The 14,738-nt window shown below is 39.2% G+C and overlaps 1 long non-coding RNA gene across 1 annotated transcript; it reads right to left on the bottom strand.

The window, feature by feature from the left end:
* Window positions 1–11,347: 11,347 nt before the first annotated feature.
* LOC142138770 (uncharacterized) lies at window positions 11,348–13,407 on the bottom strand. Its single transcript, XR_012688113.1, has 3 exons — window positions 12,524–13,407; window positions 11,975–12,183; window positions 11,348–11,562 (listed from the first exon to the last, which is right to left on the bottom strand). It is a non-coding gene; the product is annotated as an uncharacterized LOC142138770 (long non-coding RNA).
* Window positions 13,408–14,738: the final 1,331 nt, after the last annotated feature.

Raw genomic sequence — 14,738 nt, 5'->3', positions numbered from 1 at the left:
GAAAACTGTAATAAAAACAAATATATATTTAATTTAATTTGTGGCATCTCCTATATAGTCTTTTCACATACTATCCATTTACATCGATATTATCAGGCAGAAGCAGTAACTTAATCAAAAAGGAGACATAAAGAACAACAATATGTCCTCAGGTAACTATTCTTTTGCTATAAATTTCGATTTCCAATATTTAATAGAAATCTATTTAATTAAGAATTTTCATTTCTTGTTCTATTCTTAATTATAATCCCTTCCATCATACTTGTATTATTAAATTTCTTCTTACCATAAATCTCAATTTTCAATGTCCAGTAAGAATCTATATAAGTTAGAATTTTTATTTCTTGCTTTATTCTAAGATATAATCCCTTCCATCATGCTTATATTATTAAATAACATCTTTATCCTTTAGATACCTATATGATCTTAATCTAAAGAAATGCTGCATATTTTATGTTTTCATTAAGACCATATGGTGCTAGACTCCCTAAAAGGAAAGTCCAAACGCTCTCCCACTTAAGGAGTTCTGCTTTAATATTTCCACCTCTGATATCAAATGGTAATTTGTCTGTACCAAACGCTCTTAGAACATTTGGATTACCGTTATGTTTCTCCAAGAAGTGTTTTGCCACTGTTGTTAAGATCTTGTACTGTCTTTGGTCATTTTCAGCATTCCTAATATTTATATTAATATTAATATTTATAACACAATACAAAAAACGGTGCGCACAGTTCATATATAATAGACAGTTCAGTCTTAAAACGTGCTTGTTCGTGACAAATCTCTTTTCCACGAAAGTTCAAAACGACAGCAGGATATAGTCTGCGCGTCCTTCCCTTCTACCACCCGATCTCCACGGGGGAACAGCCAACTCCTATACTATCAAATAGACAGGGGCGCTTCCATGGTGCATTAACCAAGTAAAATGTTTATTTCAAACAATAAAATTGCACGTACCAGATGGTAAATATTTTCAGGCATATATAACACAACAGCTCAGTTATGATCTCCAGACACGGACAGCTCAATCTGAAGCAGTTTCTAGGTCAAAGAGAATCCACAAACACCTCTACGCATTTCATCTCTAAGGACTTCGTCAGTTAATATAGTTTTATTAGTCATATGTTGACAAGCTTTGCAATTACGAGAGGAATATGTTCCAGTGATAATAGCCTTTTTCGTTGTCCTGTGGTAAGATAACTATACTAATATATCTTTAAGATTTTTTAGCTCGTCTCCAACTCATATTAATTTTCGGACCCAAAATAGATCTTAGATCTTAGTAGATCTTAATAGATCTTAGTAGATCTTCATCAGTTTGTAGGATAGGCCAATGTGTTTGTAAATTTTTTTGAATTTCTCTCCAGTCCTCACAGAAATCAGCAATTAACTGAATTTCATTCTTCTTATTAGATATCTAATTAGATGGTTTCAATTTTATTGTTCTGATATTATTCTTGATAGCTCATATTTGTAAAAAGAACCCGTCATCAAATGTGAAATAATTACTAGTCAAGACAAATTCCAGCAGTTTCAATATGAAGTCATTCAATTCTGAGACTCCATCCATGTTTAGGAAATATTTAACTGCTGCAATGCTTGATGAATGTTGTATGCTAGTATATAGAGATTCAACATCTACTGTTGCTAGCCAGATGTCTGGATCCAATACTATATCATGTGTTTTTTTCAATGCATCCATGGTGTCCTTCATATAGGATGGTAGGCTGTGAGATACTTCATTAGATAAGTGTCCAAAAATATGCTAGCCTGTTCAGTGAGGCTTCCAGTTCCCGACAGTATAGGTCTGCCAGGTGGTGACACTTCATCTTTGTGTATTTTAGGAAGCATGTAGAATGTTGGAATTCTAGGTTTTTTACACTGTCAAAATTCATACTCTATTTTGTTTATCATCCCCATTTGATATGCTTCATTTATCCTTCTATCATATTGTTTCAGATAGCTTTTGTTGGGGTTAAACAATAATTGTTTATAACAAGTTTTATCTTTTAATTGTCTAAAGGCTTCTTTTTTATATTGTTCCAGTGGCCAAATGACCACATTGCCTCCCTTATCTGACGGTTTGATTAAAACATCATGGCAGTTTTCCATTTCACAGAAAACTTTTCGTTCTTCAGATGACAGATTGTTTTTATTACTAAATTTACAAGCCCTTTGACTCATCAGTTGGTCTAAGTCATTTGAAACTAATTTGAAATATAGTAAAAATTTTGACTTGTGAACAAACCACATCATTAAGATTAGAATTTGATTTTTTTTTACAGATAGTACGTAAACTCTCTTGATTAGAGATACATGGATGTGTGTCATGAGATACATTCACTTCCTCCATCTGTTCATTATCAAGTTCTTCCAAAATATTCAAAGCTTGCATATTTTCTTCTGTAAGAAGAGGAATGGCTTGTCTAATAGGGGATGTCCTTATCTGTGTGGAGTTTGTATGTTCTCTCTGTGTTTGCGTGGGTTTCCTCCGGATGCTCCGGTTTCCTCCCACATTCCAAAAACATAACAGTAGGTTAATTGGCTGCTATCAATATTGACCCTTGTTTCTCTCTCTCTCTCTCTCTCTCTCTCTCTCTCTCTGTGTGTGTGTTAGGGAATTTAGACTGTAAGCTCCAATGGGGCAGGGACTGATGTGAATGTGTTCTCTGTACAGCGCTGCGGAATCAGTGGCGCTATATAAATAAATGGTGATGATGATGATTCTCTAAAATTACTCTCAGTTGAATTTGAATACACTAGATCAGATTGGTTGGAAACTGTGGGATCTTTTTTAAATTTCTTTGCTGATAAAAATATTCTTGCAAATCGGCAGGGCTAACCATTTGGCAACCTTGGCAGCTGCCTAGGGCACGGCGGGAAAAGGGAGCCCCCCAGGACCAAAGGAATGGTACGCAAGGAAGTGGCGCAACCCTTGTCAGAGTTTGGAGCACAACATGAGGACCGTCAGCCGTTCCCTCTCCGCTACCTCCTCCCGAAAAATGAAAACAAAACGGGCCCCTGTCTGGAAAACTATTTCCCTCACCCACTTCCAATGTAAACATCATAATGTAATCACGTTATTAGGCCGCAGCTTCAATCACACCCATGCACATTTAGCAGGCACAGCCTATCTTGTCCCGTTGCGCCGTTACGTCACTGTTTGACAGCAGGGACTACCAATAGTTAAGTGAAGCCAGCCAATCAGCGTAGTTATTATTTGTACTGTGTGGTGCTGTCTGTGCTGACTTTAGGAAGGGGGCGACTGGGCTCTGCTGAGGTTACCATGGAGATGAGAAAGCAGATAGTGGTGTGGCTCAATAGCATGTATGGTGGCGGGTGAGTAACGCAAGGGATGTGGTTTTGGTTGGGAGGTAGCTGGGATAAGTAGGATATGCTCCATGTCCTTCTGAAGTCATCTGTCACTGAATTATGACTCCTGTCCCAAATCAGTGTCATGTACTTGACACTCAGTCTGCTACAAGCCATTGCAATCAGTGCTAGGATAGAATTATTTGTTTCATGTACATGTGCAGTATAGTCAAGGTAGCTATATAATAGCAGGCAAGTGTATTGGAGAATCTAATACATATTCTGATTGCTAGCCATGTGAATTGTTGCTTGCAGGCCTGACTTCATGATGATGCTTGCAGCCAAGGGACACCATTATTAATAGGCCTGTCAATTTGCCATTTTTGTTATTTTTTTTACAGTAAGATTGTGCATGCAGAGTAGGGTGACTGCTGTGGAATGTATTAAATTTACAGGAAACTAGTAAATGAACATGCCATTAGGGCAAAAATGATATGCAGGACCCTGAACATGCAATATAAAAATGTAAAATAGATGGCGTGCCGACAAAATATTAGATTAGCATGCTTTTAGAGCAAAATGAATAAAATCTTTTCTAGTAGGTATTTAACATATGAAACTTAAGCAAGCTCAGGGTCATGTTTAAATCCAAAGCAGCTAGCTAAATAACAACATTAAACTGTTCGAAAAGCATTGTTCCTTTAAAAAACTCACAACTAAATATGCATAACATATACTTAATATACTTCACATAAATATTTTTTTTATATTCGGGAATATTTATTTTATATGTATATTGAACATTAAACATTCTGCACATTTTTTTAAAAGGAACTACTTTTTAATTACAACCACAATTTGTAATACGTTGCAATGTAAAGTGATTGAAGTGGCAATAGCCAGGTGCTGATTTTTGTGGATTAGGTTAAACCCGGAACTGCCGGAATGCCAGAATGAGTCAGCTTACAATAGCGCACATTGCTGCTTGGTGTCTTGAGTAAAGGTTGGTTGTCTTTTATATGCCTGCATAGTGCATTGTGTTCTGCTATACAGATATGTTCTTTGGAATATGTGGAACAACTATTACACATATTATATTGCATATATATATTGTATATCCCAGCTATATATTCTAGTTATCCGTTCTACCTGCCTTAATGTATGCCGGAATGGATCGCTGAGTGCATTCCCCATCCATTCTGGCTGCCAGAATGGATCGCTGAGTGCATTCCCCATCCACTCTGGCAGCCGGAATGGATCGCTGAGTGCATTCCCCAATCATTCCGGCTGCCGGAATTGAGCGCTGAGTGTATTCCCCATCCATTCCGGATTCCGGAATGGATCGCTGAGTGCATCCCCATCCATTCCGGCAGCCGGAATGGGGTTAAGAGTACACCTAAGCATCCATTCCAGCAGCCAGAATAAAATCAAAAAATATTTTATAAGTAGCTTTATTATAGACAGAAATCATTGGTACATGCACTGTTTACATTTTTGGATATGGAAAATCAGTTATATATACTAATAATAATACAAATCATAATAATAATAATAATAATAATAATAATACTTCAACTTAATTTTTTTTTGGTTCCTTTGGTTTTTTTGGACACTTAGGTTTTTTGGGCTTTCATCTGCGGATTGGTCATATGCCTTTGCAATCCAATCATTTTAACTGCTGATTCTCTGTGTTGTAGCTGCACACATTATTCAATGTGCCATTTAGCCATATTACCCAAAATGTAGCAGAAATCAAACTCATAAACCCACTGATGCAAAGGGGATTGTTTAACTACTACGCTAACGTGCTAGTGGAAACAGTAAGTGCATGAAATTGACTAGAAGGAAAAGCTGAGCATCACCATCTCTCCTAACAAACAGTTTAACGCCAATAACTTTGGATTCATGTAATAATCAATCTACTGGATGCTTATTATCCAATCTACGATAAAATATTTGAGCCCTCAATGCTTGGTACATGCACAGTTTACATTTTGGGATAAGGAAAATCACAACACAACACATGCATTACTGCCCACATGAATGTTGAAGGAGAAACACTAAAGTATTACACACACACATTGTCTTGTTCTACATAGCGAAAAATGTGTCATAGTAAAATTAATAAACGTGGATGCGGTTGTAACTGCTAACAATTCGCATTCATAATATGCACAGTAGCTATGTTGCATGGCAAAACATATACTAGCATACTCTTCTATAAGTTACACAGTGGAGTACATCCACAGAAACATGGGAAGATACAAAGTTAGCACAGATACAGGCATGATTCTGGGTTTGAACTCTTGACCATGCTGTTGCCAGATGGAATGGCTAACCACCACACTAACGTCCAGACTAAAGAGTACATATGTTATATAGTCGATACTGAAATAATAGATCATGCAACATATCTGCAATTGCGAAACCGGATTCTTTACACAGAAGGAACACCTAAGTATATTAGCAAACAATGAAATCAAACCAGCCACATACACTTACATATTTTTTTAAAATCAAATGCAAAAATATGCCTAGTGTTTTTTGAGGCAAAAATAAACACACTCACTCTCTAAACGCACTTGTGTCTGTCGTCATCTGAGCAGTGTCTCAGCGTATGCACCTGCTAATAGTTCATTAATTAGGATTCCCTTTAAAATCTCATTTGTTCCACTGGTTTTTGGTTGGGAGTTCAGTGGATTTTGGTGAGTAACACAGACGAAAAAGTGCAGTTTAGAGGTATTTGGAGCAGTACCTTTCACAAATCAAAGTATGTTTTAAGAGTTAAAATAGCATTGAGATGGGTTTTATTGTTTGATACACCTATGCTAATTTAACTATAAGGTTCTCTAATTTGTAAAGTAAGGGGTTTACATTTGATTGTATAGATTTGTTTTTGAGGGTAGGAGTAAAGAATATAAAAATAATCTATATTATCGACCTTCTTGCACTGTGTATTGTCACTTTGAATAGGGACTGCATCTTGATAGAATTATTTATAGTTTGTTTAATTTTGTGCCCCCTTTTCTTGTATATATTTGTTACCTGATCCCCCTTCCTAACAGATTTTATGAGAGAAAGTTCAGAAAATTCTTTTGGAGTAAGGTGCCTTGGCATAATTTGTGTGTGGTAAGTATACAGTGGCACCCACTCATGTCTGTTGGTTTTATATTTCTGTATCTTTCGGGTGAGGTGGTCTCTGATGTGGTGTCTTTGCTCATTCACTATGGCTTGAGTATTGATGCCTTTCTTTTTTTTTTTCAATAATTACTGACTGTACTTGCCAAACCCAAAATAGAAGATGAATCGTGATTTTGTTGAAGTATAAGTTTCAAGTTTGGAGTCTACAGTGAAAACAGCAAGTTCTAAAGGCCTCACCTAATGTTTTTGTTGGATTGTAAACTCAGGCTTTTGTCACACATACAGGCGATCCTGGAGTTGGACGAGAGTCTTGTTCTCGAGGAGGCTGATCCTCCACAATTTCCAAACCAGCAACTGGTACAACATCTCTGTCCTAGGGAGTGTCTTCAGGCAACGTGGCAGCCTCTTTGGGAGTCAGATGCTGAGGTTGTCCATCGCTATCAGCTTACTACTCATGTCATCTTGGACACCCTGCATATTGTGCAGAGTGACCTTAAGCAAATGCGCCACATCCCGACAGCAGTTTCGCCTTTGACCAAACTGTTGACGATACTACATTTCTGTACATCTGGGTCATTCCAGACCACAGTGGAGGTTATGGCAGGTATGTCAAAGGCCACCTTTAGTCATGTGCTGAAGGTTGTGCTGAGGGCATCTGCCACTCAATGAGGAGTCCCTTGTGCGGATTAAGCAGCGGTTTGCCACCATAGCTGGCTTTCCACACGCCATATGGGCAGTAGATGGGACGCATGTGGCCTTTGTACCGTCGAATGGGGATGCTTCTGTGTATTTGAACTGGAAGCATTTCCACTTGATAAATGTACAGGCTATTTGTGACCAGTCTCCAGATTCGAAACCTGGTTGCCAAATGGGGGGGAGTACCCATGACTCCTTCACGTTTAGGCAATCGGGGATGTGGCACAGATTACAACAGAGGCAAGGGGATGCAAGGCCACATGGAGACGCGTGGCTTCTTGGTAATTAGAATAATGTATTTACTCAATTTATTTATATGCTTGTTTCTACAATCTTCTTGTTTGTGCCTAGGCGCAACCTGGGGAGAGAGAAGAGAGAGAGAGAGAAAAAAGGGGGGGGAAGGAGGGGGGGCAGGGGTGGTGTGTGGAGAACACAGTACAGATGCGGTACCAACAATATACTCCTGGGGCTTAATGTAGGTTATTGCTCATTTTGCTGGTGTGGGTCTATAGCTCTTTGCCCTATTTACAGCCCTAATTGCAATGTATATTGTGGTGGTTAGGTACCTCCTGTGAGGGGTGTGTCTATTGGTCTGTGGGGGGGTTTAAAAGCTCTTGTCCCACTAGACCAGGCTTGGCTAAACTGTGGTACTCCAGGTGTTGTGAAACTACAAGCCCCAGCATGCTTTGCCAATATTTAGCAGCTTATTGCTGTAAGGGTATGCTGGGACTTGTAGTTTAACAACGTCTGGAGTACCACAGGTTAGCCAAGCCTGCACTAGACTCAGATCATTTGATAGACTGTCCTACCTGTTGTTGTCACTTTTACCACCTGTGGCTGCTGACTTCTTTAGTTGCGGCTTGTCTGGATCCTGGAATGTTGAGGGCCCTATTTGGAAAAAATAATGGGTACATTTAGAAACGCCAACCATCCCTGCCATTAAATCAACAGCACCCACATTTAATAATTAGGCCTCTCTCCAGCCTCAACATTAAAGTAATAGTGCTCATATTTGATAAATAGATCTATTTCCCTCCAACCAACCCCAACATTAAATTAATAGTATTCCCATTTAATAAATAAACCTATTACCCTCCCTCCAAACAGCCCCAGCAATAAATTAATAGCATTCACGTTTAATACATCCGTTTCCCACGACCATTCCTAGCATTAAATAATGAATATTCACATTTAATAGATAGCCCTCCTCCCCACACTCAGCCCCACATTCAATTATAGACCCAAACCACCTCAGCATTAAAGGTCCCATCACCCCCTCCCTATAGTATTCTCTGTGCAGACCCCCTCACTATAGTTTAGTATAGTCAGTCCCCCTATTGTTTAGTATAGATAGGCAGCCCCCCTATGCCACATAGTAGTGCCCCCAAAACAATGTTATGCCACACAGTAGTGGCCCCAAAGCAATGTTATGCCACACAGTAGTGGCCCCAAAGCAATGTAATGCCACACAGTAGTGCCCCAATGTAATGCCACATAGTGCCCCCAATGTTATGCCACACAGTAGTGCCCCAAAGTTATGCCACACAGTAGGGCCCCAAAGTTATGCCACACAGTAGGGCCCCAAAGTTATGCCACACAGTGCCCCCAATGTTATGACACATAGTGCCCCCAATGTTATGCCACACAGTAGCGCCCCAAAGTTATGCCACATAGTGCCCCCAAGGTTATGCCACACAGTAGTGCACCAATGTTAGGCCACACAGTAGTGCCCCAAAGTTATGCCACATAGTGCCCCCAATGTTATGCCACACAGTAGTGCCCCAAAGTTATGCCACATAGTGCCCCCAATGTTATGTCACCCAGTAGTGCCCCAAATGTTATGCCACGCAAGTGACCACAATTCACACACACACACACACACACACTATATATATATATATATATATATATATATATATATATATAAATATATATATATTATAAACAAAAAAATTGGTTAAAGAATATACTTACCGATATGTTGATTGCTGCAGGGCAGGCTCTCTGCTCTTTTTCCGGCGGCGGGAAGATCAGCTGACAGGGGGAGGGGCGGGTCACATGATCGCAGCTGCGATCGCAATTGAGCAGCGGGGACGCCGGGTCCTCGTGAGGGGCCTCCAGGTAAGCTCCGTCCATGGGTAAACGGGGGTGTGGCCGTAAGGTAGCCGGGCCTACCGGTGGTTTCACCGGTAGCCGCTGGGCCAGTCCGACACTGCTGTAGGTCATGTATTCATGTTAATATGAGGCTTCCTATTGTTGACTTATGGCAAAAGGCTAAGTGTATGCATATTCTCCATCTGTAGAAACATACATCAATAAATCGAATTTCATGTTTCGCAAATTTAGCCTTAACATTACCTCTTTGTTAACATAAACAACAGGAGATCTAGTACCTGTCCTCTGTAAAAAACTAGTCAGGCTAGTGTTCTTTTTCAAACACAGTGGACTGAATAACCAACATTACATTATGCTGTAACCTTTTATATAGATTGTGTATATTTAGCCTTGCTATTATGATGTTTTGTAGTGTGTTTCCAGGCACAACAGGGTGGCTTTCTGTGCCTGATGTAATCATCTTAATTATGAAATTGGTATTGTATTCCTATGTCTTAATATCCTGAGACACAGCAGAGAGTCAACACACCCCTACAGCCTGAGGCTCTTCTCAGAAATATCTGGCTGCTGTAGGAGGTAATGGTTCCGGGCAGTTGACGGAGGAAGGAGATTGTAAGAAGGACTGTGACTACTCTTGTTCTTAATCCTTTGGCTACAATTACCCCAGGTCTTGTGATTCTGTGTGCTTGCCAAAAGCAAGGTGACAGTGAAGCCGGACCAGTGCCCTGCTGGCAGGCACTGGGGCTTCACACTACCAGGAAAGCATAAGCGTTTATTTTGAATTTCAAAAATGGCCATAATTGGACCAGCATTGTATTGTATGTACGACTCTCGTGTCCATTGTGCCTCCCTGTAATTGAAAATCTTGAACCATATGTTTGATTTGTGCCTGTTGTTGGTGTTACATTAATTAAAGAGACCATTGATAAAGTAGGATATCTGCCTTGTTGTAAGTATTTACACACCTACCGGGGAACACTGTAGGCTGTTCAACCTTTGGTACACACCATTCACTCACACAAACCATGATACACTGCAAGTGCTGCAAATTATATCTCTCTTTAGAGGCTAAGTTACAGTATGACAGTTTAACCACAATCCTCTAAATGTTTCAGGCCTTCACACCAAATAATTTACAAGTAAAGCACACTACAAGGGCACCTTTTTATGCAAAACTGCCGAATGGATTTTTTGTCTAAGTACTTAAACAGGGCTCTAAGGTCTGAAAATAAACATGTACATGCAACACAGAGCACAGAACAATGAAAATTTTGCTTGCACTACATCTAAGTAGTACACACATCTCTGAACCTCGCAACAATGGACAGATAGCTCTAAATGTTTGGAGATCATGATACTCAAATTTAAATGTTGTGTAATCTGACGTTACACACTTGTCACTGTGGAACAAACTATTATAGTGTTCTAAATTATGCCTCGTAGGTTACTATGTACCTTGGAGTTTGGGGGTATTGTCTTGTTATGGGTGAAATGCTTGGGTATGTGTATTATTTCACTCCACCCAAACTTTGCCAAAATAAGACATAGTATTAGAGGGCCTGATTCATTAAGGATCTCAAATGAAGAGGATACTCATTTCAGTCTCCTGGACAAAACCATGTTACAATGGAAGGGGTGCAAATAAGTGTTCTGTTTTACACATAAGTTAAATACTGACTGTTTTTTCATGTAACACAGAAATATTTGATAGCTTATTTGTACACTGAAATTTAAAGTTGATATTTGTGTGTTACATGAAAAAACAGTCATTATTTAACTTATGTGTAAAACAGAACACTTATTTACACCCCTTCCATTGTAACATGGTTTTGTCCAGGAGACTGAATTGAGAATCCTCTTCATTTAAGAACCTTAATGAATCAGGCCCAGAGTTTGCAAACACTTTGCAGGGCCATTTCGCACTGAAATGTATTGTAACACAGTTTGAAATGAGTGCTTTAAGGGAAGACTCGGTGTTCTGATGTAACAATGTACTGACAAACACCAATATGTATGAATTTGTCCATAAAGACTAATATGTCTACAATAACCAACAGCCAAAGTTATAAATGCAAAATGTAATTTTATTTTTCATTACACTGCGTATTTCAATTTTTGCTCCATACGGGTTAGGGTGATTGAAATTTCAGCAACATATATATCTAGGGATTCAGTGGGGACACAAAATGCTTACTGATGTGCGACAGTGACTGTTGCCTCGAGTCTTGCAGGCACCCCCTCTTCTGGCCTGGTAACAGCCCCCTCCTCTGCCTCACGTTCTGCCTCCTCCTCATGTTCTGTATATAGAAAAAAAGAAAATAACAACAAAAATTAACTTTTAAACTAAGCAAGTAAAAAATAAACACATTGGCCAAATATTATTTCTGCACAAGTGTGATGCTTCCATTTTGACAACAATATAGGGAATTTAGCCACAACATGCATTGGTATTCCAAACTATCAACCATGTCTATTAAGTATATGTGTTTTTGACATTAAGAAAGAGCCATATTTATGCTTTGAATTAGATTGGAACAACACATTAACACATTTGCAAATCAGTATGGACATCTCATTCCCTATTATGTGCTGCACAAACAGAATATGACTGGAAAGGTTACATTAAGTCACATACTGATAGAGATGCCACATGTTCCTAAACACAATATAAACATTAACAAACAGAAATATTAAATATTGCTCATGTACCTAGGGGAGATAGCGGCCGTGTTAGAGGTCGGTCACAGCCTGTATCAATTCGGCCCATGCCAACTATAGAAACCTCAGAAAGGGCCACACTTGCACGCTCCTCTAGGGGTGTTTGTCTTAGATCTTCCGGTGGCCCCCCACCAGTTTGCTGAGCGTGCCTCCTTCCAGCAGTGATTTTGTTTTTCAAGTGTTGTTTATAGTCTGCTCAGCTGTTAAAATTTTAAATAAAAATTTGCATTAAAATGGTTAGATAGTCAAAAACATGGCACATAATAGTGTCATTTTACTATTTACACACAAATTCACACTACAACTACACTGTTAAATGTGTGTGGCTTTTCAAGGGTGGATAGTGAACCAAACGTGACCTTTACATTTGTATAAGTACACTTTGAGGCAACCATTGCCATTTTGTAGTTTCAAAAAGGGCTTCACAGACAAATGACTTACACAGACACAATATGTGTCAAGCTCACAGTCGTCAGACTTATACTATGTTTTGAGGCATCTAAATGAAATTGTGGTTTAGAACATGCTATTTCATTGTACCGTTTCTGGAATTCATGGGTGAGATGCCAAGAGGGAGCTATGGTGTTAACTTATCTCTTCCCATATCCTCGATTTTTCACCAGCTGACAGCCGTCTGTTGGTTGCATGTAATTTGTCCACCACTTGCTCAACAAGCACCTGTAACTCCCTGTTCGTTCAACTGGACATGTTGACAAGCTGGTCCCAGCATCAGATATTGTGATCTATAATAGAAATTGAGTGCGAACATTGACAAATCCAACACTCATGTCAAACATAAAACAATCGGCATGCTGAAATGCTATACCCCTTCCTAATGAATCTGCTGTGTTTAAACAAAATGTGCTGGCTAAGGTTATGTAGCGAGACACGCTGTAAGAGATTCAATTAAGTAAACTGTTACTTTGTAAATAATAATATCAGCTAACCTCAGCATGTCTTGTATAGCCCTTTGATATTAAACAAACTGCATGTTAGCTTGTTCAATGCCCGCTATCATAAAACCATCTTCTGCTGCAAATTAATAAGCCTATCTTATCTTTTCAAGTAAATACCAATTGTTAAAACAACTTTTGATACAGGAAACTAAATTCAATCAACTGATAATCACATTTTTGGCGTACTAAGACACCGTGCCCTGATGTGCGTTTCGCACAACGCATTATCAAGGAGATATCAAGGAGAATGCTTACCAGGAAGTATTTAAACTAACATTGTCCAATCCAGTTGTTCATCTATTGATTGACACTCATAGGGGCCAATCCAGACTTTTATAGAATCTCTCTCTATTATACATTCTGGATAAAGTAAGGTTTAATAATTGCTGTCTAAGATTAATATGCTCAATATGAAAGGATATAATGATTATACATAAGCTAACTTGGTCTTTATTTCAATTGTTATTTTATAATTATTAACAATAAACTAATAAGAAACTAAATATTTTGGACATACATATTATATATATAATTAATCCATTTAGTGAAATAAGTAAAATTGTGAGAAATGTGTGAAAAATAAATAAATGGTGAACTAATTATGTGACAAATGTATTAATAATAGTAGAAAAGTGAAAAACAATCAAATATTTTAATAATTAATAATAATAAGTGAAATATAGTGTAATACTGGTGTGATAATTTTTAAGGCGAAATCCTAGTAATGTCATTCAGTGATATTAAAGGGCTCACTGTGTATGTCCCCATAAACTTCACAACAACCTTAAAAATTCTTAACCATTTATATAAAATAAACACAGAGTCATGTATAAGTTTGCTAAAAATGAAGGACATTTTATTATTATATTAGTATTAAACTAAACCTATGGTGGCGGAGAAAGGGCACTGTGGTATAGCTCCAAAGCTGACATAACCAGATAACGTGGAACTGGCACAAACCGCCGTACATCCACTAACCATGGGGAACACATCCCAAACTATCATGTGCTGAATTGGTGTCAGGGTGACTGCCCCCCTTTTAAACTCACGCTGCCCTCCCTCATCGAGCCAGACAGGAGACCCTTCTCACCGAAGGACCAAAAAGGAGTTGCTGGTGCCTCTAAGGGGACAGTGACCTGCGGCCAAACACCTTTGTGCCCACTATTCAGCCGCTGAACGCAGTGCCTTCCTACCACGCTGTGCCCCTCAGTCGCCGCAGCCCGCCACCAACTAACCAAGAAACGCCGACACTCCCCCGCAAATCCTATCCACGTAAAAACCCATTCCTTCATCCGTTAAGTGCACGCCGTCCCCTCTAAACAACTGCAGTGACCCTACCCCTATTCCCGGGTGATCAATAACTAACCCTCCTAAGGGATCCTACACTATCTTCCGAATAGCACTATTCAATTTTCTAACCGTCATTGTTCTTACGGGGATAACTGTTCTCCATACTAGCCGGGGAATTAGTGCCAACGAGAATATGATGATGTCCGGCCAAGTCGCATGAATTCGACGCACGTCCTCCCGAATCTCAATAATAAGTTCCAAAGATTTTCCCTTTCCCAGGTCATTACCTCCCGCATGCACTATCAAAATGTCTGGTGGGCCTTGTTCATTAATGAGCCACACCAACCATGGCATAAGATCAGGCCAACCTAAGCCCTGTCTACCGCACCATCTTATTTCAGTGCCATTGTGATTCGGGATTAACTTTGCCCTGGGGTGGCCAGCGGCCCAGAAAACGAAGGAGTGACCTATGATCCACACATGCTTAGCCGAAACAACTTCACCTGTAG

The sequence above is a fragment of the Mixophyes fleayi genome, chromosome 2, assembly GCF_038048845.1.
Source record: "Mixophyes fleayi isolate aMixFle1 chromosome 2, aMixFle1.hap1, whole genome shotgun sequence".
Classification (NCBI taxonomy): Eukaryota; Metazoa; Chordata; class Amphibia; order Anura; family Limnodynastidae; genus Mixophyes; species Mixophyes fleayi.
This window is presented reverse-complemented; position numbering and strand designations above follow the sequence as displayed.